Source organism: Leopardus geoffroyi, chromosome A1 (assembly GCF_018350155.1).
Source record: "Leopardus geoffroyi isolate Oge1 chromosome A1, O.geoffroyi_Oge1_pat1.0, whole genome shotgun sequence".
Taxonomy (NCBI): Eukaryota; Metazoa; Chordata; class Mammalia; order Carnivora; family Felidae; genus Leopardus; species Leopardus geoffroyi.
The window spans coordinates 178847694-178874341 of record NC_059326.1 but is presented as its reverse complement, the minus strand read 5'-3'; the positions used below and the strand labels follow the sequence as shown (position 1 = coordinate 178874341).

General features: G+C 45.7%; 1 long non-coding RNA gene across 1 annotated transcript; it reads right to left on the bottom strand.

Moving 5' to 3' along the window:
- Positions 1–122: 122 nt before the first annotated feature.
- On the bottom strand, positions 123–9525 carry LOC123610854. Its single transcript, XR_006718317.1, has 2 exons — positions 9101–9525; positions 123–8385 (listed from the first exon to the last, which is right to left on the bottom strand). It is a non-coding gene; the product is annotated as an uncharacterized LOC123610854 (long non-coding RNA).
- Positions 9526–26648: the final 17123 nt, after the last annotated feature.

Below are 26648 nucleotides of genomic sequence, written 5' to 3'. Positions count from 1 at the left end.
CACACATACACACACACAATTTGTGTGTGTAAAGGGGAAAGGAAGGATATTTTTTAAAATAACACTATACATATATCCCTACATGTATTTTTTACTGAATGCATCATGGCTGTCTCTCTAGATCAAAAGAAAAAGAAAACATTCTTTATTGTCATAGCTGCTTAATCCAACAAAGTGGTCATCGTACCATAGTTTATTCAGCCTCTCCATTAGTGATGCACATTAGTTTTGTAGGGTTCTTCTAGTCCCCTCGTAACAAATACAACCAGCGTGGTGATAATCATCCATATCCTTGCATCCTTCGTTTTCATTTCTACTGGTTAGAGTCCCAGAATTGCAGGGTGAAGTCAAATGAAAGTAGTCTTTTTATCCTTATTTGAGGAGTCAGAGATTTATTCACTACCAATTAACAACATTCTAGAAAGCCTGGAGATTCGGCAAGAGGGTGGGGCCCACGTGTGCTAAGTGTGGAGCATTCACATCTACAGGCCATCTCATCAGACCCTCCCACTAATCTGAGATCAGGGGAGCAGGGGTAGGGAGAGCCCATCCTACAGATGTGCAAATGGAAGCACCGAAAGAGGAAAGCACTTGCCCAAATTGGGGGATTCTGAGACATGAGCCCATCTCTAAGGAGCCAGTGAGCTGTCACCACGTCATAGTTGCCCCTGCAGGTTGAGCCACGAGCTGAAGATGTTCTGGAACAGGAAGACCAGAGAGATTCCAAAGGTGAAAGGGATCTGGTGCCACCACAGGTGAGTAGCATCTGAAGGTCATTTCTCTGCTCAGGAACCGTCAGCATTATTACTATCTCTGTGTGTTTCTTTTCCCTGTGACTGTTCCATCAACATTCTAAGTCCACCTGTGGCCACTTTGGCCACAGAAGAGATGCACCTGTCTAGGAAGCCTAAGGATGCACATGTGGCCTCTTTCTTTCTTGTCTCCGCAGGCTGGGGAGAAGTGGGTGCTTCGCTGATGACCTGTGGGCCCCCTGTGTTGAGCAGGCAGTGTCAGGTGGCCAAAGGAGGGACCTGAGCACGGTGGGAATCTTGGAATTTCTCAGTTTGCAGAAGCCCGAGGGAAGAGAGTTCTTGGGCAAGTTGGGGGCCACTGGGCCCGGAAAGGAACTTCGGGCTTCTGGTCATTCAAATAACTAATTTGAATGGTGAAGAAAGAGACAGATTAGAGAGGGTGAGGGGGCACAGATGAGAGAGGCTGTCTAAGCTAACAGAGCTAGAGGCCGCCACAGGCCCATTCCAGTGGACTATTTGAATCTTATTTGACTAGCGGGGTAGAGAGATGGTCATCGTCTGATGGCCCCACACTGATCCCAATTTCTGAGCAGTTGTCCTGAGTAATGGTAGACATTTGAACTGCGCATCTGGGTTTGCAGGCCTCTCTCCTCCCACATGATCTCACAGAATACTTGCAAACTGCCAGTGAGACCAGACGCAGGAGATCTATGTTTCAGATAATGACACTGAAGGAAATAGATCTGGAAGTCCAGCTTCCAAGGAGCTCAGGAGTCGGAAAACAGATTGCCAGGGAACCTTAGACCCAGACCCTTCTCTTCCCCTCCCCACCCCCTTTCCTGCCAAGATGCACAGGGTTCGAGACCAGAGCCACATGGACTCTGGTCTGACCAGGAGGACAGAACCATCTCTGGCAGGGACCGGGGTGGAGGAGAGAACAGAAGGCTTTGCTCTCCCTGTTATCTCCAAATGTTAAAAAACAGAAGTCGAAGCATTTCAGTGTTTGCTATGTGCCAGGCCCCAAGCTGCAGAGTCCAAGATAAGCCCCTCTCTTGAGTCCAAGGTCATCCTGGCTCCTTTCCTTGGCCATGGGTTAGGCACAGCCTTTGCTGCTTCTCTAACCCTTGCTTGGTTACATGGAGAGTGAAAGCAGGCATGCTCTAGAACCACACTGCCCTGAGTTCTGATCCTGCTTCAGGTACTAAGTGCTGTGTGCCCTTGGACACATCACTTCACCTCTCTGAGCCATAGTCCAGGTCGTTATTTGTAAAGAACAGATGAAGGAATATTGTGAAGGGGGGGAAATACATAGAATGGTATCTAAAGAGCACTTAACTCAGGGCCTGGCAAGGAGAGATCGATAAACAGCTGTATTCATCCCTTCTGTGGGCTCATAGCAGAGGCTGTCAGATGTGAGCCTGCGCAAAGGTCCCCTGGACAACTGGCTAAAACTACAGACCTTCTGACTCCAAGGCTTGGGGAAGGCCCAGGAATCTGGCCCTTCACGGACCCTAGAACCACAAGGTGGTGAGCAAGTTCCTTAGGCAGAGGCCAGAGGGGTCCAGGCGCAGTTCTAAGGAACATCCTGGTCTCTGCATGGTCTTTGGTGGCTTGGAAGATGCCCTTTCTGACAGACTCTGTCATGATGCACCCCACACCCCCCACCTGAACCCCCTGGTCCTGCACTCCCCAGGCTGCACTGGCCTCCCTCACTTTCTGGAGGGCTGGGAATGTGCACATTTAATCCCCCATGGCACCTGGATCAGTGCAGCCCCTATTTACTGAGCAGAACGGAAACAAGCTGGCCAGGGAGAACGGAGTTCGGGAGGAGGCCGAGCATCTGAATTCAGTGCCCTCCTGTCCTCCCCCTCTCTTGCATCCCAGCCCTGAGTTCAGCTCCAGGCACAGGCAGCATGGCCCTCAGCCGGTCAGCATTCCCCCCAGGGCACCCTGGCTAGCCTTCTGTGGCACTCAGATTCCTAGTCCAGCCAGCCTAGAGTTTCCCAGGCTCCTGCTGCCCCCTTGAGGCCAGCTCTTGCAGCTTTGCGCCTGAGTCCTGGCGCGCTTGGAAGTGGCGGGGGAAAGTCTGGAATGGCCGGGAGGGTAAGGGAGGTCGAAGAGCCTCGAGGGGTTCTGCTCCCGCACAAGGCACCACCTCACCACTGCCCACTGGGTTGCCCAGAGCCCAGCCAGAGCCACCTGGATGGCCACGGGGTGCAAGTGAAAGGATCTACACCTTGTGTGTTGGGGAGGTTCCTGCCACTCCCCTTGACTTCCCCATCTGTAAAGTGGGAAAGTGATGATTGCACCCCTACATGGCCTTTGAGAGAATAAGATATTACTTGGCCACTAGGAGATAATAATTCTTATGATTACGGCTAAGTTTCACTGAGCACATATTATGAGCCCGGCACTGTCCTTTCCCTATATTACCTCATTAAATCCTCCCTAAAAACAAACTTCTGAACCATTAGCACCCCCATTTTACCCCCATTTATGGTCAGCTTCTCTAGGTCAGTGTTCCAGCACCATTGTCCTGGCATGGGGGCCGCCCCAGGTCGTGGCATGGAGCAGGCATGCTTCTACCCCGATTGGCAACGAGTGTCAGTGGTTCACAGAGGGCTGCTCTGGAGGCCAGTGCAGATGACCTGGGCCACAGTCGCCGACAGTCTTACTGTGCTGCAGACTCTGGGTGAAGCAGAAATCGAATATTCCAAGTTTGTGGCCAAGGGGGACTCAGAGGAACACCCGCCCTGCATCAAGAAGGGCAGCTCTCAATTATTAAGCCCTAACTATCTTCCAGGCATCAGGCAACACCTCTCTCATCAGATCATCTGAAGTAACACTGAGGTAGCTTGTATTGGCCCCATTTTACAGGCGAGAAAAGCAAGGCTTGAGTTCACACAGCTATGAGATGGGCCAGTCTGGGTCTGACTTGCAAACCCCATCCTATCGTCTTGCCTCCTGAGTCATCTGTGGGAATGTGCCCGCTTGTGCAAAGCCTGTGTCCTGTTGGCTGAGCAGTCACCATGCCCACTGCTGAGGAGCCCTGTGTGGCCCTGTCCAGTGTTCCCGGGATGGCTGGGGGTCCTGCTGGATCTTACCTTGCCCCTCCACAGCTCCTCAGACACCTCAGACTCTAGAAGGGCTTCCCCTAGAGGCAGTCAGGGGCTAGGCTCAGAGTGCCTGCGTGCTCTTTCTGATGGTGGTAAGACGCCCAGGCTAATGGGGGAGCCTTGCCAGCACAGCTCAGGGCTCAGATTTCCTGGCTCTGCCATGTCCTGGCACGATGGCTTTCCTGAACACTGCTCACTGCACTTGAGGTGGGGAAAATGGGTACCGACCTCCCAGGGTTGGTGGGAAGATCCAAGGAGCCAAGATGGCTGCATGCTTACCCGGCATGAGCCCTGACGGGTGGTGGGCAGTCAGGGCACTTGCCAGTGTCCACTGATTCACTGATCACCTCACACTGATCTGGAGGTTCTGTCTTTGAGAATGATAGAATGGGGGAAATAACTGGGGACTGATTAATAAACACAACCTAATAGTTAGCCAAGATTTTTCAAAACAAAGGGGGTTTGGGACCAAATAGCAAACGGAGTTGGTACCGATTACAAAATGGGAATTGCTACTCCGAGGTCCTTGGGTCTTTACATTGACGCGAGGGTGTGGGGCGGGGGGGTGGGAGCAAGGAAATGCAGTCTCACAAAATGGTTGTTCTGAGATTTGTCCTCCAGTCTTCCAGAGGTCACAGGAAAAGGACACAGCATTGTACTATTTTAAGGGCAGTTATGAAATGGTTTCTGCTGACTGGTTCCCAGAACGCCATTCTTCTTCTTCGCTCCCAGCCGGCATGCTGGAGACAGTGATTTGGAAATATAGCCTTGTTCCTAATTCCACACTTCCTTGTTTCTGGCCACAGTCCCCGTTCTGCCCCAGGGCATGCTCTGGCCATGAAAGCCCCAATCTGGGAGTCAGGAGGCCTGGGTAACAGCTCCTGCTGGCAGCCAGCTGGCTGTGTCACTCCAGGCAAGTCAGACCACTTCTCTGGACTCCTGTCGGCTCATCAGTAAAATGAGGGAGTTGAACAAGATGGTGAGTTAGTGACAACCTTGACAGCCTTGGGTTTCTCTTCAATAAATATTAAACTATTGCTTTCGCTTCCTGGCCTCTAAGAATTCAAGTGTGACTGAACCATTTTGGAATCCCCTGGGCCTAGTGCAACGCCTATTAGAGCAGAAAGGAGGACCTGGTGATTTAGCTCCAACTTGATCATTTACACACCTCACTGAGCCATTTCTCCATCTTAAATTGTGGTCTAAGACTTCCAGCACAGGCAGAGAGAGACAACACTTATAAAACCCCTAACACACCTGGGCCCTCAGGAATCCTTTGTTGAGTGACAGGGCCCACAAAGAGTCATTTGAACTGAACTATTGGCTTTTGCAAAAGGGGAGGCTGTTCCTGCTCTTCCAGTAATGGGGACCCATCAAAGATCTAGTCCAGCAAAAGACGTGCCACATAGCACCAGCCAGCACATGGGAAGAAAGGAGCTCTAGTACTTTCCATGACAGGCTTGGAAAGAGTGGCAGATTTAAGGCTATTAATGCAAAAACATTGGTTTGGTCTCACAACTAGAGCTGAATCCTTTACTCAGGAAGAGAACTTTCAGAGAAGTCAGTTGTTCTCTAAAAAATCACACAAATTTTTTTCTAATTCTGGATCATCAGGCCCTTTCTCTCATATGCCAGCACCTTAGAATCCAAGAAGGTTCAAGACAGAAGGCATCTTAGGGAACTCTAGCTCAACTTTTCATCTGATGGGTAAAGAAATTGAAGGTCCTGAGAGGGAAAAGGGGTCCCAAGTAACACAGGCCCTTGTTAATTCCATTAAATGATTAAATTCACTCTTACTGTGTAGTATTGTGTTTTCTACTTCAAGTGGCACTTTCACACACATTTGCCCACTTAGTGGCCCTGTGAAGTAGACAGCAGTGTCTCTGTTTGGCAGTTAAGGAAATCAACGTGCCCAGTGTCAGAGGGATCTGATCTGCCTGTGATCTCCCAGCTTTGCCCCCTAACTGCTGTGGCTGGCCCAGGACTTCTCTGCATTGCTGTGAGAGGCATCAGACTGATTCTGAAGGAGGTAAATGTGCTTGGGAGCCCTGGGCCAAGAAGGTCAGCCTGTGGGCATGGAGGGGAAGACTGTGAGTATCAGGGTGACTGTTGAATGTGGGTACAGAGTGGCCACTCCCATGCCCTGGGTCAGGGAAGATGGATTCTGCTACTCCCACAGGTCTCCTATGTGCCTAGGCCCACACCAAGTATCAGAGGTGTCAAAGAATGTGGCCTCTGTCCTTAAGGAGCTAAAGGCTTACCTGAAGAGACACAGGTAATTTCCATGAACCAACTGGAGAAGAGTATTCAGCAACAAAAAGCAACGAACCACTGATACAACAACAAGGATGACTCTCAAAAACATTATGTTGAATGGAAGAAGCCAGACACAACAATGCTTATTGCATGGTTCCATTTATATGAAACTCTAGAAAAGGCTAATCTATAGAGACAGGAAGCAAAGCAGAGAGTTGACTGGGATGAGGCACAGAGGAGCTTTTTGAGGCGATGGAAATGTTCCACATCTTGACCGTGTTGGTGGTTACACAGTGAATCCATTTTTGTGTAAATTTGTCAACACTCATTGAAATGTGCGTGTGAAGTGGGTGTGTTTGTTGTACAAAAATTATGCCTCAGTAAAGTTGATTTTTTTGGAAAGACACAGCCCTTGTTCTCATGGAGCTTACAGTCTGGTGAATACAGATATTAATAAAGTTATCATGTACATAAATGAAAAATTCTTGTGACTGGGATAAGACTTATGAAGGATGTTATATGGAGTATGAGTTGTGTACTAAGGACAGAGTCAATTTAAATAGACCAGGAAAGCCTACCCCGAGGAAGCAGCATTGATGTGCACTTAGAAGGATGAGTACACATGAACCCAGGGAGATGACAGTGGTAGAGGGAACAACATGTGTCAAAGGCCTGTGGTTGAAGACAGTCTGGTAAGGACCACATAAAGAAGGACCATGAGGCTGGCATGGAGGGAAAAGAAGGGAGGTGCTAAGAGATGGGTCTCAGGAGGTGAGGCCATAGAGGGATGTTTTGGCCTGGATAAAAGTTTGTACTTTTCCTGAGAGAAATAGAAACCCACTGGGACATTTTAAGTAGTGGTGAGGTGGTGATGTGACCAGCTCAGTTTATGGGTTAACACCATGGGGTTAGTCCTCACCTTCCCCTCCTTCTGTTTTTAAGGTTCTTGAGATTAGAACAATGCCTTAACAATCTGTGTAGACACCACAGAAATTTAAGCAGTAGGAAATATAAACTGAGGTACAAGAATTGTTTTGAATGAATACATGAAGTATGAATGAATGAACCAATTTTCTCAGCACCTAGATAGCTACTTTTCTAAAGTCATCTGATTAAATGATAAATTTAGAATTTCTTCTCCCCCAAATGAAGACACGATACCGAGGGTAACAGAGGTACCTATCCATATTGTCCCACATGGTCACCCACTGCCAAGTTCAAATCAGACCTGTCTCTCCCCCTCATTACAGATCCCTCAGCAGGTCAGTTAATGCCCTTTGGAGGCCACTCCACTTGTGTGGTAGCCTCATGGCCCCAGATCTCCTCTGAACACACCTGCAGTTCAGAAGCTGACATCCACCAGGCACATGGCAGGGGCATCCGTCACTCTTATGTATCTTCCAGAAATCGCCCTCCTCTCTCAGATGTGCTGGGAGGCTGCTCACAGTGTCCTTGAGGACCCAGCTCAGTACCTGCTCCTCTGGAAGCCTTTCCTGCCCGCCTCAGCCCATCAGCTACCATGTTGCCCCTGCCCGAAGGACAGCACTAGTCATGTAATACATTTACCTTGTTTCTTCCTTATCCCAACACACAGTCCTCTGGTGTCGCCAAGCAGCGCTTGGCACAGAGTGGGGTGAACAGAATGGAAAGGAATGAGGTGGGTTGAACTATAATGGGGCTAACGAGGACCCCTAAAAAAGGCAGTTGGCCAGAGGGACAGGGAGAAAAACTATCAATATTTAGCCTCTCCCAGGGGTTAACTAATTTTGGAATGCCATGAAGGTCCATAAGTAGAATTTCCCCTCTGCTTTGAGTATCCGTGTCCCCCTTGCTGAACCCCCGGGTTTTTTTGTTTTTTTTTTTTTTTTTGTCTCAGCTTCCCCAGACTGCCGACCTTAGCCCATGGGCAGTTGGTGTGCTCCTCTTGGCTTTGGTTGCCCAGATCCTTGGGGCAATCCCGGATCCCACTGGCCCACCCTTCTGCCTCCCCTTGCTCTCCATTCATGACCCTCTTCCCTTCAGCCAGAGCGGACCAGCACCCTGTGTCACACTCACAGCAAGGGAACCAGGAATGGCCCAGCAGTGTTGGGTCACCACCACTGGCTGTGGATGGAATCTCCTCCACCAAGAGACACAAACTACAAAATGACAAAGTTGCAAGATCTTACTCCAAGACATGAGTCCATCTTCCCCTGATGTTCTTTCACATTTATTTCTCCTGTGATGTTTTCATGAACATGTAGATCTTCTTCCCGGCCAGACTGAAGGGTGAAGAAATTTAGGTCAAACTTAGAGAGGAAATACAGTGGCTGGTTGGGGCAAGAGCATTAACTTTGAGATCAGATAAAGGTGAGTTCAGACCCCAGGTATGTCACATCTGTGTAAACCTGACTTCTAAATAGCAGGTGTGGTGCCCAGAGCCATGGTGACAATGGTGATTCGTGCTGAGGATGAACTGTTTGCAAAGCACCTTGCTGAGCCCCAGACATGCAGCTCCATGTGACCTCCACAGTCATCCTGTGGGGTAGGCTACATTCACAGGAGAGGACACTGAGGCTCCAAACTGACACGGTTAAGACACGCAGAGAAGTTTCTCCCTAACATTATGATAATTACTCTGATAGCCTATGCTCTGGGATGAGACCCTGCATCTTGTATCAGAAAGGGTTTTATCTCCTCAAATGAACTGTGACTTTCTTGATTAACTGATTCACATCTCCTTCACCTCTGTATCCCCCAGCCCAGTGACTTGTACATTTTAGGGGCCCATGAAATAGCAACCAGTTAACATGAACAGGCGTTGGAGAGTCTGAAGCTCTGGCTTTTCAATAGCATCATCTATCTTCCCCTCTCCACCCATTAAAAAAAAAAAAGCCACCTTAAATATGAATGCCCAATTATGCAAGTAAACATATCAAATGCGGAAGATTCAAAAAAATATAAAGATAAGGAGAAAAAAATCATCTATGATCTTACCATCTAAAGGCAGCATTTTGTCTTATTTCCTTCCAGTCCTCCTGTACAGTGATTTCTGTTATTGTTCTTTATCTACAAGATTCTTTATAAACGTTTATTTTTTTAAATTAGGAAGTATATTTGCATATTGGAAATGGAAGGAAAAAACTGAAAAATAATATAAGTTACTCAAAGTATCACAACAAGACATGATTGTTGGTAACATCTTTGGCACATTTTGACTTGACTTCTCTGCATTCCCTTCAGAGGAACCCTAAATGCTGAACAGCAGCCCCCAGCCCAGGTTGACATTCAGATCAACCAAGGAGCCTGTGCAATCCGTGAAACCAGACTGCATAAGGCAAGAGGTGTTTGTTCCGCTGTGGAATCTAACACCGAACGCAGAAAGTATAGGATTTCTGATTTATTCTTAGCGAGTGCATGGCATTCCATTATGCAGCTGAACTGAAGATCATTAGCGAGTTCTAAGTTGTGGGGATATAGGTGGTTTCCAATCAGTCCTATTTTCAAGCACTGGTGAAATAAACATGTCTGCTGTTGCTCTGCAAACAGGCCCTCCAGGAACGGAGGCAGGGATAGAGGTAACCGGGGCAGCCACATGGGTTCTCAGACGCCAACGACTGAATGTCACCCACCTTCCACCGCTGTTCTTTCCCTAGAGCCTCTTGTGACTTTCCTAGAGTGTGGGCTTCCAATCTCTCCTGTGGACAAACACATGAAAATCATACCACAAAAAAAAAACTAGAAATGGGAATTTTTTAAAACTAGTATGTGTACAGGAGTGCCTGGGTGGCTCAGTCAGCTAAGCATCTGACTCTTGGTTTTCGCTCAGGTGATGATCTCACGGTTCATGAGATTGAGCCCTGCCTCAGGCCCTGTGCTGACAGTGTGGAGCCTGCTTGGGATTCTCTGTCTCCCTCTCTCTCTGACCCTCCCCTGCTGTCTCTCTCTCTTTCTCCCTCCCTCTCTCTCAAAAATAAATAAACAAACATTTTAAAAAACTAATATGTGTGCAAGAAAAATACTTCAACAGTTCAGAGGAAGCAAAGGTAAAGAAGAATAAAAAGCAGTCTCTCTCACCCAGATTCCCCATTGCCTTCCCAGGAGCAACTATTGTCCACGGTGTTTTTATGTATCCTTCAGGAGCCATCTACACTTATACAATCATCTCTATCTTTCCACCTGTTACTTGCTTGTGAGCTATCTTTCTTTGATCTGTATCTATGGTTAGCTCCCACCCATCCAGCCAGCCAGCCATCTCAAAAATAAGGAATCTTTAAATGAATGGTGATCACAAATAAAGCAGTTCATAAGTAGGGCCGTGGGTCCCCAGTGCAGCCACCACCCTGCCTGTAATTTTGGCCAAGATGCTTTACTTCTCTCTGCCTCAGTTTCCTCACATAAGGGAGCTGTGAATGTGCCTTGAAAAGTGGAGACACAAAGGCCAAGGTGCGTCTTGAATGGACTGTCCAGAATGGAGAGTCCTGTTCTCCCACCATCTGCGGTGAGAAAGGACATCAGTGAGGTTTCCTACCCGAATGAGGGAGCAGGAGAGGAGAATGGGGGAGCAAGGTGGCTGAGGAGAGTCCACCTTCTGGCACAAGTTGGTCACACTGGCACCCTTCAGCCCAGTGGAAAGGGACAGAGTGATCTTTCATAAACATTACCTCATCTGTTTTCTGGGAGATAAGGTGTTTGCTAAACTTTGTTGGAAGAGCAGGACCTTCCGCGTGACCATCACCAGCACAGCTACCTGCTCAGACCGGCTGCAGGGGCCTCCAGCTCAGCTTGCCCAAAATACAGGAACCAGCAAACAGCATTGGAGCTATTTAGTGTAAATAGAGGCAGATGCTCTCAGGATAAAGGACAAAGAGGTCATGGGTGGGAGAGGGACGGTGGCCTCCTCATGAGCCAGTGTCTGTGAATACCTTGCAATCTGGGGTTCAGCCCCCTCACGTAGCACCAGCTTACTTTGGGAGTGCCCTTTGGGATTGGGGTTTGCATCAGGGCCTCCATGTGGCACAACCCCATTGGGAGACATTTGCCTAGAACACCACGCGTAGGGTGCCCCTGGAACTGTGTGGTTCGGCGGCCTGGCATGTGCACAAGGAATTTGCCCCATTCCTTACCAAGCAGGGTCTCTAGGATCCTGAGAAACCTGACTTGGCCACTGCCTCTCTTCCCCCCACCGTTTGCCCTCCTCCTCAAAACAGCAGTGCTCTTGGCTATGTAATGTTGGTCCTGGGCAGCAAACTTAAACCCCTTTTAATCAGAGCAAGACCTCCCTCTAGTTCCCATGCCTCCATGCTAAGGACACCCAGGGCATAAGCAAGAGGCACTCACCAAGCCAATGTTCCCTAACCCTCCACACAGAGTGGAAACACTGCAGTGGAAAGGTCTTTGATAATTCCTGGGGCCTCCTAGATGTAGATAGTGGACCAGGCCATGATGTGTCTTCTTTTACAATTCAGGTTCCTGGTATATAAAAAATGGGGAAGGCTAACACATCCTTGCAAAAAAAATAAAATAAAATGTGATATGACTGAAACATTTGCATTTGACAAATGAATATTTCCACATATGGATTGTGTGTATCACTCATTTAGAGATGATATCAAAAGTCTGGAATTGGAAGGCCTTCATGATCATTAGGCCTAGGCCTAAGCCAAATGTCCCTTCTACACTATCTTCCAAAACTAAGGGATTTAACTCAGTAAGTAGTGATGTCCCCATCACTGGAGGTGAGCACTGTGGAGTGAGTGACACTGAGAGGAATCTCTGGGTGGGCCTGAGGCTGTTTGGGAAACATGAACCACAGGACATTTCCAGCACCAATGACATATCTGGTTCTAAATCCGGGCATGGAGAAGTCCTTCCTGCTGGTCTGACTTGATTGAGAGAAAAAACAAGAGTCTGAGAGGGCACCCTAGACTGGACAGTATTTCTGGGACAGCATGGTATTTGTGTGCATACACGGTGTAAGAGTTGGTAGATAGATAGATAGACAGATAGATGATGGCGTAAGAGGTATAAGACATGAGCCATGCTCTGAACAATAGGGAGCTCAGGGAGGGAGGGAAAGCTACCGGTGCTCAAACATCCCCTTTCCACTCCTGAGTATAATTCCCAGGGTCTCCTGAGCAAGGAAAACTAAAATGCTAAGCCAAAAAACAAGTATCAGATGGAACTCTCTCTTCCTTGCTCTTCCCCCTCCAGCTCTGCAGTTCTGGAATTAGTACCTGATAGTACCTTCCTCTCTGAACCTAAATGCCTGACCTATCCTGACAGTGTTAGAGGCATAGGCTTGGGGCATGTGGGTGGCTAAGTCAGTTAAGCATCCAACTCTTGATTTCGTCTCAGGCCATGATCTCACAATTCATGGGATCAAGCCCTGCATTGGACTCTGTACTATCAGCGTGGACATTGGAATCTTCTCTCTCCCTCTCTCTGCCTCTCTCTCTCTCTCTCTCTCTCAAATAAATAAACTTAAAAAATAATGAATAAACTTAAAAAAAATAAAATAGAGGCATAGGCTTTGGATCTGGGGACAATCATGGGTAAGTGACCTCACTTGGGACTTAGGTATAGCTTCTGCACATGTGTTGTTTGTAGGTTTTACTAACTCTGACCAACAGAGTTAAACAGACAGATAGTACCTTTATAATAATAAGTACCATTTGTGCAGCCTTTAGTATTTGCCACTTACTTGTGGCATGACCTTGGCAAGTTACTTAACCTCTCTGAGCCTCAGACTCCTTATCTGTAAGTTGGAGGAAATAATAATACCCATTCACAGAGTGATCATGAAAATAAAATTAGCTCATACAGTTAAAAACACACACACACAACAGAATGGTGCTGGATACAGAGGAAGTTGTCAATATAAAATGTTGCTAAGTGCCCCTGTTCCTCCTCAACACACATTGGTCCCCTCTGCCTGATGCTGCCCCATCCTCTTGCCTGTAATGTCACACAAGCTTTGCATCTTGGGGTCCCATGTATCCCAAAACCTCTTTCTGATTAGTTCATTGTCCTGATGGCCATCAAGGTTCGCATCAATGCAATCATTGGTCCTTAGCTATTTGAAATTCTGTTGAATCCAGAAGTCCTGTCTCTGTCCTCATAGGCCCTGGGCCCATCTGTGTTTGGCTTTAACATTCTGTGCTTCCTAATTCCATTTCTGGGCTTAATTATGATTACACAGCTTCATTACATAGAGTTGATTTTAAGTAATGGCCCTAATTAAGACTGAATTTTAATTAAGCTTAATCCAGAGCCTGCCTCCGATTGCCAAAGATTTGTTGCCTGAGAAGGGAAAGCCTGCCTGTGAACAAAACTTCGGCCTTCATGCTGCTGAGCCATCTTGGCCAGATGGGTTTGCTTGATTCTCTGGCCTCAGGAGCACACTTCTCCTCCAGGCTGCAGGGGTGATGAACTGTGACTCACTTTTTCTCCCACCCAGTGGCAAACTCAGAGCCTCTACATGAAGGAAACAGGACGCAACTAACCTCGAAGGAAGAGAACCTGACTTCCTGAGGCTCCACCAAGAGGTCAGCGTCTGGGTCTTAGGAAACAGAAGCCCGCTTTCCTACAGCTGCTCGTAACACCCACTTTACAGATGAGAAAACTGAAGCTCAAGCGAGCTAAGCACCCAGTTGGTGAGGGCAGACGAATGACTGGAAATCACATCTGTGAGTTTGGGAGAAACCAATCTTCCTCCAGTTTCCTGCTGGTCCACTGAAACCAGTGCATCCCAGGCTGTAGCGCTCAGATGCCACGCAGGTGAGTTTTGCCACAACCACAAACATCATTTACTAATAGTAAAAAAAAAAATCCTGGGGCGCCTCAGTGGCTCAGTCAGTTAAGCATCTGATTCTTGGTTTAGGCTCAGGTCATGGTCTCACGGTTCATGAGTTAGAGTCCTGCATCAGGATCTATACTGCCAGTGAGGAACTTGCCTGGGATTCTCTCTCTTCCTCTCTCTGCTCTCCCCTGCTAGTTCTCACTCTCTCTCTTTCAAAATCAATAAATAAACTTTAAAAAAAAGTAAAAAAAAAATTTTTAACCCATTGTCTTAAAATAAAACTTTATATCCGACCTTTAAAATGCCATCAATCAAAAGTTATCATAAGAACAAAACAAAAAATGAAGCAATGTTATTAAATGGAAACCGTAATCTGTTACTTTCTAAAGGCCCAAGACTCAGGCCTGGTCTTTTTTTTATTTAAAAAACAAGATGAGAAAAATGTTAAAGACAGAGCATCAAACGGAGACTTTGCCCTTTATGTAATCAGAAGAATTGAAAGACAGTTGGAAACATAATCTTATGTTACTATGGGATTCAAGATCATTTAAAGTCCCATCCACCTGCCACCTAAAATCAGCTCTCATTTGTCCAGCACTTTCGGAGACGCAAATCTAAGCCATTTTAGCTCATGGTTCCAGGCTTTGCCTCTGAGTGATAGTGCCCCTCAGCTTCTTCAAGGGTGACAAAGGTCTACCTCTGCTATCCCTCAGCCCTGGCCCAAGGACAAGGTGTGGACATTCCTTTGGTGTTTCATGTGCAAACACAGTGAAATCAATATGCTCTCGGGGGTTGGTGGGGTTGGTTCAGCTGCAGAGAACAGGCCTGACTGCCCTTGTCTTGAATTGTCCTGAATGCCATCAGCACACCAGTCTCTTGTATGATGCTGAAGTTCCCACCTTATAAAATTGCCCACGGAGAAGCCAAGTTCTAAAAACATTTTGATTCTTCTAGAAGGAAATGGAAAGTGAAAAATGAGATTCAATTACCTTGCAAATAAAAGGGGGCAATTTCACTCACAAATGCCATACTTAAAGGTTCAATTTGGAAGCAGCTGTTCAAATGAGTCAAGGGAAAAAAGAGAAAAATCATTTACTCATCCCTTGTATCTACCCTTTCTGATGGAATACATCTTCCTTAGACTCAAAAACAGATAAATGGGCTTGAAACATAATTAAATGAGCACTTTATGACTTTACTGATCCAAGCCACAGAACTTTCCCATTAAAGGTTGAATGTCTGGAAACCCATTTGCTTAACCTAACCAGTGGCCCAGAAACCACCACGTTTCCGATGTTCTTCCAAGTGGAGCTGGAGCAGGGACTGTCTGGTCTTTTCCAAGGGATTTGGGGTAAAGTTACAATCAAACTCTTTAATAGAGACAAAGACTCTCAAATGTAGCTGCCTGACATATTCCCACTTCCTACACCTGGGAAACGTCACTAGAAGAGAAAAAAAAAAGCAGACCGCTTTGACTGAAATAGAAAAACATTATGGAAATTAACTTATGCCAGACAACAAGACAACATAATCCCACAATATAATGGGATAATATTATTATCCCATTACCACTGCTGTTTCATTTTTTTCTTCATATTTGGAGTGGTTGTGTGACCACCACTGATGGTTTCTTAAGACACACTTAGCCTATTTTTCTCCTGCCATGAATAGCTATAGCTGGAGTCAGACGGCCCAGGGGAGGAATTTCTATTCTGCAAGTTACCAGCTGTGGAACTTTAGGCCTCAGTGTCCCCATCTGTACAATGGGGTAGTAGTCGCACCTACCTCATAGGGACTGTTGTAAGGATTAAATGAGAGTGCTTAGCACAATGCATGGCCCACAGTCAGTGCTCTGTGGACAGCGGATGGTTGATACTAACCCTGGCTCGAGCCTGTGTTGTGGTTTATCTCAATAACTACTGACTTGCCTGTTGAGAGAAGAGGTTCCTGTGCTCAGAAGTATTCAGAAGACCTGCAGGAAGGTGGTGAGAGACTCAACTCCTCCTCGAGTCTCTAAGATGCTTCTCTGTCCTCCTTTCAGTTTTCCGCCCACCACGTGGGCCAACGAGCTCTGGCCAGAGCTGAAGCAGGTGCCGATCACTTTCTTGAGGACCTGCCTGGCGGGATGGGGCCATATGCAGCACATGAAAGAGGCATGTGCTCAGACAAGGTCCCTCCTGGAAATCCATTTTGATTGTGGATCCAAAGAAAATCCTTCCAGGCTTCATGCGCACCTGCCAAAATCTGCACACGCATGGACATTTCTTTCCCCCTATACATATTCCCTGCACATCTGGGCAAAAACCAATCCCTGCAGGTGACATCTTGTGCGCGTAGCTGTCCAGCCCTTTGATAAAATGCACTGTTTCTCCCTCAGTGAAGCTTAATGTGCCTCAGCCTGAGGATTTATACCAAGCAATAAAATCCACAGAATAGAGAAATGCAAATAGATTGCAGAATATAATATTATCATTGTCAACATAAAAGACTTTTATTTACTGCCCCCCAAAAGAAAATACACTATAGTGTCATTTGTTTCAGGGAATGCAAAAAAGGTTTCAACAACTAACAGGGCATGTTTCTGAGCAAAATATGCCCCGTATATGATGTCGGAACACATATTGTCAGCGGCCACTCGCGTGTCTGTGTTCTTGCAAACAAACCTGTAGAGTCAAGTTAGAGAAGGTCACTTGCAGCCTGCCTCTCTGAGCTAGAGGCCACCTACCTCTGTCCACAAACAAGCCAGATTACACAGATTCACCCAGAGGAAGGCCCCCTGGGGCAGGCCATACTCAAGCCGCATCTCAGGACGAGATGTTGCTGACTTGGCTTCCTGAGGAGTTAAACACAGATGTGTGAGATGTTGAATGAATGGGGGATGTGTGTTGCTTTGGGCAAGGGGAGTTTGCAGCAGAGGGAAGACAGGAGCAGTGACGTGACTCTCCTTCCTCTTTTCTCTAGGATGTATCCCCCATACTCACTGCTAAAGGCCACTCTGTCAACCCTTTTGTTGCACAGGATACTGACATCTAACGAGACCAAGTGTTTCTGTGGATTTGGTTGAATAATAAATTTGTTATTTTATTGGGGGCTTTGGGTGTCACATTAGCCCTGGCCACAGTGATCATTCCATTTCTGCCTGAGAAGGAAGGATCTGAATTTATAAGGCTTTAAAGAGTAGTAACTACCTGAATGACATTTTCTGTAAAAATGTATTCTTAGCTGATTCTTCAGGAGTCCCTAAGGAATGTGCAGATATTATTATAGCCACTCTACAGATGAGGAAAAAGAGGGTTGAGAGAAGTAAAGTGCATTATCCATGGTCACCCAGCTTGTAAGAAGGAGATACAAATTCAGGTCTGTCTGGAAGCTGGTCTTCTGGCTCCCAGGGGTCAAATGGCGTGGTCTTCCTAACTCAGTCCTAACCTGTCCATCACAGACCCCAAAGTCATGACAGGGCCCAACACATGGTGAGTTTCATCGGTTTGCCTTTACTGGGTCCCATCATCACAGGGAGATCAGAGTGGAAGAAGATTCATTTACTCAGCCTACAAATATTGGTGACCGATGAAATTGGTGACCACCATGTCACAGGCTGGGGATCCGGTGGAGAAGAACACATCATGTTCTCTGACATCTGGGGTTTATATCCTAGTCAGGGAGAACAGGTAAGAATCAGATATACAGAAAAACCAGACCAGCTAGCAGACAGGACTAAGTGTCAAAAAGATGATAAAACAGGGCGTGTGATTTTGGGGGACAGGGGTAACATTGGGTGCAGAGGGCAAAGAATGCTTCCCTGAGGAGGTGACGCTGCTGACACTTGTGGGCATTTCGGACAGCCCTGGAGAGCTCAGTTTTCAGTGGTCGCCACGTCAGAGTTTCCATAGGGACACGAAGGTTACAAGGATCCTGGAACTCTAATTTCAATCAACAATGAATCACAGTGAATCTGCAAGCACCGCCATTCCTCCTCCAAACCCCCACCACACCCACCACACCCACGATGGCAATTTGTTTGATCAACAGAGAAAAAAGATTATTCCAAAATACACTTGGTGAAAAGCTGCCACGGGGAGGGTGGGGTCTCCAGTTTCTGCTCCATAGCCTTAATCTTTGGAGATCCAGAACTTCTCATGGGACAGCACCTGCTGTAAGGGCTTTGCCCCTGGAGTTAATTTCCACAAAGTCTGCCTCTTGAGAATTCTGCATGACAAGGGAGGTGGAGGCAGGAGGCATTGCCCATGGAAGCTACCTGGCATTTGTAAGAGGAAAGGGAATAGGTGTTACCTAACACTTGTACGTGCCAGCCTGACATTGGACACTTCACTTGTGTGTCCTTCAATCCCAGGAGGAAGCTATTAAAAGTTCCGTCATGGGGGATCCTGGGTGGGTCAGTTGGTTAAACATCCGACTCTTGCTTTCGGCTAAGGTCGTGATCTCACAGTTCGTGAGTTCGAGTCCTGCATCGGGCTCTGCACTGATGGTGTGGAGCCTGCTTGGGATTTTTCTCTCTCTCCTCTCTCTGGCCCTCTCCCACTTGTGTGCTCTCTTGCTTCCTCTCTCTCTCTCTCTCTCTCTCTCTCTCTCTCTTTCCAGGTAAATAAATAAAAATAAAAATAAAAATAAAAGCTCCATTCTGACAGCCAAGGACATTGAGTCTCTGAGAGGCAAAGCTAATGCTTCAAGGTCACCCAGCAAGGAAATGGCAGAGCTACGCTGATAACATTACATTACTAACACACCATTAATAACAGTATGCTTATTACATTAATCAAATGCACCGAGCATTTACTAGGTCCGAGGCTCCCCACCAAGTGCCTTAGCACCACGCATGGTTTCATGGAGTTCCCACCATAGACTTTTACTGCTCCCATCTAGCAGATGAGAAGACCGAGGCTCAGCACATGAAATAGGCTGCTGGGGGTCTCTCAGCCCCTAAAGTGAGAAAGCCAGGATTCAAACCAAGGTATGTCTGATGCCCCCTTTTTTGTCTCAGAGAGAGAGAGAGAGGTGGGGGGGACTGATGTCAAGGCAGAACAGGATGAGAACATTCCATATTAAAAGAGACCAAACAAAGATGACAACTAAATGCAAAGCTTGGTTCTTGACTGGAAACTGCCCTTGAAGGGAAAAGCACTATAAAGTACCTTTTGTGGTCAACTGACAAAATTGGAATGTGGATGGTAGACTAGATAAAAATGGTGTATCGACCTTGAAGTTATAGTGTTGGTGACTCTGCCGTGATCATGTAAGAGAACACCTTCATCCTTAGGAAACAGTACAGGATGCAGAGGTGAAAGGCAACTTCTTCATATGGCTCAGAAAAGGTGTGTGTGAAGGTGAGATTCTGATTCAGAAAAAGTATAAATAAGAACATATGAAACAAAAAAGAAAAAGAAAAGTGTGTGTGCCAGTGCATGTTTGTGCGCAGAGAAAAAAGGCAAATGAGGCAAAACGTTAATAGATTAATCTAATGGGTATATTTACTTTTCTGTAAGTTTGAAACTATTTCCAAATAAAATGTTAAAAAGAGAGAGGGAGAATGAAAGGGATTGTCAGATGTGGTCTGGTAAGCTAAAGGTATTACTCCAAGAATGGTTCAACCCTGTTCTGTGTCCTAATTCTTCCCCTCTGTCTGAAATTCTACCATTATTAATTCATTCCTTCAGCTTTACATGTCCAGTGTTTAAATGTGTATACCTTTGAGAGTTATTTGTCATTCAGCTCTTAAGGAGACTTACCTGAAATATTAATGTTCACCATTATTTATTGAATGTTACATGCCAGGCATGGTGGTAAATACCTTCTCTACCTTGTCTCACTTAATTGACCTAGTAGTCCCAAATGCCATAAAAGGTAGTTACTCTTAGTATCCCCATTTTAGAGACCTGGAAACCTGGGCACAAAGAGTGTCATAAGTGGCCCCAAGTGCTTCAGCAAATAGACAACAAAGCCCAGGTTTGAACTGATATATGTCTGAGTTGAAAGCCCAAACTCTTAAGTTCTATAAAAGTGTAATATTTCAAATAAGTAAATGGTTTTCTTCCATAGTAGAGTAAACTACATACCAATTAATACACCAATTAATACAGTTTTCATTTTTCCCAAGATGCACACCTGATTTCCTAATCTCTACCCAGTATCCCAGGCACCACTCTTATGTACTGGGTGGGTAACCTTCATTTTCTGGAGAAGCATCTTTAAAAAGTATCATGAATGACACCCTGCCTTGGGGTATTAGCTGGCTTTTGAGCAACCACAGAGAACTTAGAAATCATTGGCAACTTACCAGGTGCTGACATTACCATCATCAGGCATTCTGACTGTCCCAGGACGGTCTCCTTACCAAATGGCCAGTCCCACTGTCAGGCCTCAACTCTTAAGTAGTATGCCAGAAAAGGCTGATTTCTGTGGCTGACAGCTCATGGGCATCCCAAGACAGAACCCCCTTTGGAAGTTTCCCTACCACCCCAGGAGCCAAATATAAACTCTTGCAGAGCATATAAGTCCCTAAAAAAATCAGTTCTTAATTTTCTAGTTTTCTCTCTTACTGCCCCTTTTCACCCCCAGTTCAGATCAGATCATACTAAATTTCTGGCATTTTCCTGAAAAGTGTCTGATTTTGTCTCATATTTGAGCAAATGCTTTTCCTTATGCCCAGTATGCCCCTTGTCCTAATTCCAATTTTTCCTGCTAAACTCTGGTTTGTTCCTTTTGTCACAGCCTAGATGTCACTTTCTCCAGGAAGCCTTCCCTAAATTCTAGACTGGAGAAGTGCCCCTTCTAAGGAATCTCCAGGACCAGGATACTAGCTTGTTTTGTTCCCTCTTAATCTCCATGGAAAGGCCCAATCTCCCTCCTTTTTAGTTCTTTTTAGTCCCATGATGCAAGAACTATGTTTTGTTTCCCATTATTGACCATATCATAGTACAGAACAGTGACACAGGAAATATTTGGTCCGTGAATTAAAAAAAGAAAGGAAAACTAAAGAGAAACATTAAACTGAATTCTCATGTGCATTGATGAGGGCTTTAAGTTAAGCCCATGACTCTATAATGTGAGGGCAGTTTGGAAAACTCACTCAGGCCCTGGTCAGACAGACCTGGTTTTGAATCCCAAATCTGCAGCTCTGTGACTTGAAGCGAGTTACCTAACTTCTCTGCACCTCAGTTTCCTCATCTGTAAAATGCATATAAGCATTGCTCTCTCTCATGGCTTTATTGTGAGTATCATCAAACATTAAACCCGGGGGGCTCTTAGCACTGGCAAACACTGGATAAATGTTGGCCACTATGATTGTGATTTGTTATGTCATTATAATTATTATCATGATGATTCTTGTGAAAGCCGTATTAAAGGCAAAAGCATCAGACAGATATTCAGCTGGCCGCTGCCATGGAAGCCTGACTACCTGTAGGTAGAATGGAGTCTTCATCCAGAAGTTGGATGTCTCACAGCACATGGGGGTCTGGCCTCAAGCAGAATCAACCCCCACAAAGAAGATTTCTGTTTTCTTTGTCAAACTTAAACTTGATTAAGAAAAATAAAGGACATCATTTCAAATTGCTAATCTCCTTTGTCCAGAACCAAGAGAGAAGCGTTCTGCTAATCTGGTCTGAAACCTCGAGTCAGGCAAGATCATTCTTAAGTATCGAAGGTACTTTTTTTTTTCAGGTCCATCGACCAACAGGAAATGGGCTCTTAGCTACGGGGTCTTCAGTCCTGTGGGCGTGAACGTTGCTTCCGAGGAGGCCCACAGTTGAAGAGGCAGCATACATAGTGGTTAAGCACACAGACTCAGATCAGGGCCCCATAGCTTACTAGCTGTACCACCTTAGGCAAATTACTTTACCTCTTTGTGCCTCAGTTTCTTCATCTATAAGATGGGTATGATGATAACATCTATCTGAGAGGTTTTCACAGGAAGATTAAATGAGGAGGCATTTGTAAAGCGATTTGAACATTGCCTCATACTAAGTGTATGTTAAACAAAGTGAATAATAGTACTATGTGGTCAATTTAAACAAGAGAAATAATTACAGATTGTAACCTCAGAACCTTGAGGACCATGGATGTGTGTATTTATTTCTGCATTCTTGTTTCAAAGACGTTTCTTTAGGAGGGCTATAAGGAGGAGGAAAGAAAATCCTCTTTGTTCTACCTGTGTAGTTGGCAATTCCTGTGGGGGAGAAATCAATGTGAACTTGATAAACAGTTTGCAACCCTCTCTGGAAAATCCCTAAAATTGATTTCACTAAGATCCTTGGCTTTCAAGTCCTCTATAAAGAAGGCAAAAATAAACACAGGCTTTTCTCCAAACTAGGAGGTGAAATTTTGTTATTTCCAATAATAATACTTTTTAAAAAGACTAGTTACATCCAAGACAAAGATAAATTATTTTATGAGGGGTTGCTTAAATATAGACTAGGATAGCACGAATCATAATAACCAGTAACAAATACTACATATTTAAATGACATTTTAAAATGATAATGTCTGAAACAAAATGATTGTGTCTGCCTTCCACATATGCCCTATTCCTCACATATCATAGAACAAAGAGCAGAGGGCCCAGAATTAGGCCACTTATGTTATTCTGTATGAGCTTCTATTCATAAGGAAGTAATTTCATTTCTAAGCTTCAGTTTTCCTCTCTCTGAAACGGGGGTAGTATTCCTTACCCTTTGGCATGTTGCAAGGGTTCAGTGAATTACGTGAAGCCCCTCATATGGTGGACTAGCACACGTTGTTAGCATTACTGCCTCACACAATAAATTTTGAAGAGTAAGTTGTGAGAATAGGATGTGAAGACCAAGATAAGTGAATGTACTTGAAAATTTCACATGAGAGTTATTATTTTAAGAGAATTTATAGAGGCACCTGGGTGGCTCAGTCAGTAAAGCGTCTGACTTGATTTCGGGTCAGGTCATGATCTCACGTTTTGTGAGATCGAACCCTGGGTCAGGCTCCATACTCTCAGCACGTAACCTGCTTGGGATTCTCTCTCTCCTTCTCTCTCTGCCTCTCTCTCTCTCTCTCTCAAAAATAAATAAATAAATTCTAAAAAAAAATTATTAAGAGGATTTGTATTTTAAGGAATGATTGTTAAATATTTAGGTATGATAATGGCGGTAGGGATAAGTTTTTAAAAGGAACCCTTCCAGACTGTAGGCCCTAAATGCCATTAACCAGTACAAAGAAACAGGGCTTCATGGGAGAAATGGCTGATTCCAGGCGTAGGGCAATTAACATACATGGTAAGTCTGCTCCTATCTTCTTGACTAACTTACATGCACGCTTCAAGGCCCAATCACATGTTATCTTCCTCCCTCTTCTGGAAGAATTGCTTCAACATGCTTACCTGTCATCTTTCTTTTTATCCAGCTCTGATAGTGGCTGACTTTTGAGAATAATAAACATCACCTACCAGTGCTACTCTGTAGCCTGCCTCCTCTGTCTTCACTGGAAAGATTCCTAATATTGCCCAGCAAAATCTTAGGCAAGGCACTATGTATCCCATTTTAAAAACTTCCTTTTGGAAAAATTTCAAATATATTCCAAAGTAGAACGAGAAGTACAGTGAACTCGCACGTGTCGTCACACATAACTCAACTCGCGGCCAACCTTGTTTCATTTACATTCTCCCCCACTCCACTGTCAACAGGATTTTGGAACAAATTTAAAACATCCTATTTTTTTATTTGTAGGTATTTCTATATATTCGTACCCTGATGAACACCGGCTATTCTTTAAAGGCTGGGGCTAGCCCACGGGAACCTTCGTGCCAGAGAGAATAAGGAAGGGCAGCCCTCAGCAGCCTCAGCACCACCCCTGTCTCCACCTGCCCCCGGTGGGGTCTGGTGAGTGGAACAGAACCAAATGCAGCGGGGAGGGCGCCTTGAGGTGCTAGGGTCCTGTTCTCTGCTTCTCTCCCTCTTGAGTCCTCTGTGATGCCTCCCTTCGGGGTGGCAACACAGAAGAGGCTGAGTGATTAGCCTGCAGGCCAAAGCCAGTCAAAGACCACATGGGCTGACGTGTAGGGCCCCAGACATGGGAGTCTTAGTCAGGGGACCTCTGTTCAGAACCTGCAGGATTCCTGCCACAGGAACTTGCTGCTGCTCAACCTGCAGCCGAACTCGGCTCTCAAAATCTGGATCAAAGCTGCACCGGTGAGAGTTGGCTGTCTCTTTAATGAGGAAACAGCACCCCCTGCTGTCTCTCCTGACTATAGCCAGACTCGAGTTAGTGCTTGGGACCTACTTACACCCCCTCACGACACCTGGGGAGTCAAGCCAAACCACTGTTCACGGCATTTTTTTCTTTTTTCTTTTTTTTGACTTGCTTGTTTGATTTACTTCCAACAAACTTGGTCCTGAGGATTGGGAGATACCATCTAATGTATTGTTTTTATTATTTATAATGATAACAACTACCAATTATTGAATGCTTTTGTGTCAAGCACTTACCTACATTATTTTAATTCTCTTAGCAATAAAGCTTCCTATCCTCCCTTTTGTGGATTAAGAAACAGAAAATATTGATCACTTGGCAAAATTACTTTTTATTTAACAACTTAATAATAATAATTTAATAATGATTTATTTATCCGTTCACCCAACACACTTCTATTTAGCACCTGCTGTATCTCAAGCTCCAGAGGTACAATGATGACCAAGGCACTGCCTGTGGCTTCGTGAAGTCATAACAGAGTATGGAGGAGAAAAGGGAGGAGAAAAGAATTGATACTGGTTGAGCATCTACTCTGGACAGGTCTGCTTGGTGTTTTGAATTTTACTACCTCATCTAATTTTCTAAGAATCCTATGAAGTAGGTGTTTCTATATCCATTTTATAAATGAGGAAAACTGAGTCTCAGACAGCTCAGATCACTTGCCTAAGGTCGTACAGCTGGGTGGTAGAGAAACTGGGATTTAAACTCAGTTCTCCCTGATGCCAAGGCCTTGCTTTTGGGGGAGTATATGGTGGAAGAAATGCAATTTTTAGAAAAGGCTTAGTAAAGCATAAGAGGTCAGAAAGATGAAATGAGCAACTCTTCCCAGAGGCAGACAGATGGTTCACTAATATGGCTATAGTGATCTTTGAGTTCCGTTGATTATCCATTTCCTCAATCATTTAATGAGCCAAAACTAAAAATGTTCCCTGGGCACCTCATATGTGCTAGGCATCTTACGGGAAACCAGGAGATGGTGATGGACAAGCCAGTACGGTGGTGCCTGCCTTCATGCAGCTGGGGGGATCGGGTAGGTCTAGCATTAAACAGTGGAGCTCCCAGGAAACTCTCCAGCAGGGATCAGGTGCCCGGAAGAAAGAGGAACAACACGTGTTACAAGAGGACAAGGAGAGCCCTGAGACTGAGGGTGCGTTGGGAAGGTCTGGCTGAGGAAGTCACATCTGAGTTGCTCTAGATGGCTGGGGTGCAGAGGCTAAATGGGGAGAGGTCAGAAGGGCCGCCAGCAGGAGGAAGGTCACATCTGCAGGTTCAAGGCCGGAAGCAGGTAGGAGCAGGAATATGGTGGAAAGGAGAGATGGGGAGGACGGTAGGGCTGGGGAGGGCTCAGGGACAATCAAGCCAAAGCTGGTAACATTAGCCTGGAGCAGTGCTTCTCAGACCAGGTGCAGGTAGCGCAAGTTCTGTTTTTTGTTTCTGTTCCCTCACCAATGTTTCTTTAAAAAACAATGAGAAAAGTGAAAATTAAAAACCAGAGATATACAAAATAATGCCACAAACTTATGGTTATTAGATTCAACAGACATAAAATTACTCTGTCAAATTGCTGTCTTTGCCCTTCCCCTTGTAGACCAGCACCCATTTGCAAACTGACCCCTGTCAAAGCCCATGCTTTGAGAAGCACTGCTTTAGAGCTTTGGTGTGCCACAGCATCTGTGCCTGGAAGAAGTAACAGACAAGGAGAAAACAGGAGGGGAGGGCATCGTGGTGGTCAAGGCAAAGCCGCAAAGAGCAACCTGTGTGTCTGGGGAATGGCAGAGGGTTGGGTAGAGCTGGAGAGCGAGTGGCAAGGCCGGTGGGCAGCTTTCTCGGCTGTGATGAAGAACTGGACACTGGGCAGGCCCCACACCTCAAAAGCACCTGCCAGGGTCATTGCTCTCTTTTGAATGATGTGGAGCAGACAGGGGCAGTACTACCTGTAGGAATTGTCCTGTTTTGAGCATCTAATTGAGGACTTCAGCATACTCCCTCCAAAAAGGAAGAAAGAAAGTGAAGAAATTGGCCTTTGATTAGATCTATACTGAAGTCCCAGGCAGCCATCTGTAATGTGATTAGAAAGCTCAGAAATGCAATGGCTCAAGAGCTTTTTTTTTTAATGTTTATTTATTTTTGTGAGAGAGAGAGAGACAGAGCACGAGTGGGGGAAGAGCAGAGAGAGAGGGAGACACAGAATCTGAAGCAGGCTCCAGGCTTTGAGATGTCAGCACAGAGTCCAATGCAGGGCTCGATACAGGACTATGAGATCACGAACTGTGAGATCATGACCTGAGCCGAAGTCAGTCGCTTAACCGACTGGGCCACCCAGGAGCCCCTCAAGAACTTTAACCAGGAGTCACTATCTGACCCAACATGGGCATTTTAGAAATACTCATTTTGTCATCCCAAGTATATTAGCAGCTCCTCCAGGGTAAAGAATAAAACCCTCAGCATAATAGAAATAGCTTCCATTTCTGAACCCTGGGCCCAAATGTTTCTCACACAGTATTCACAAAT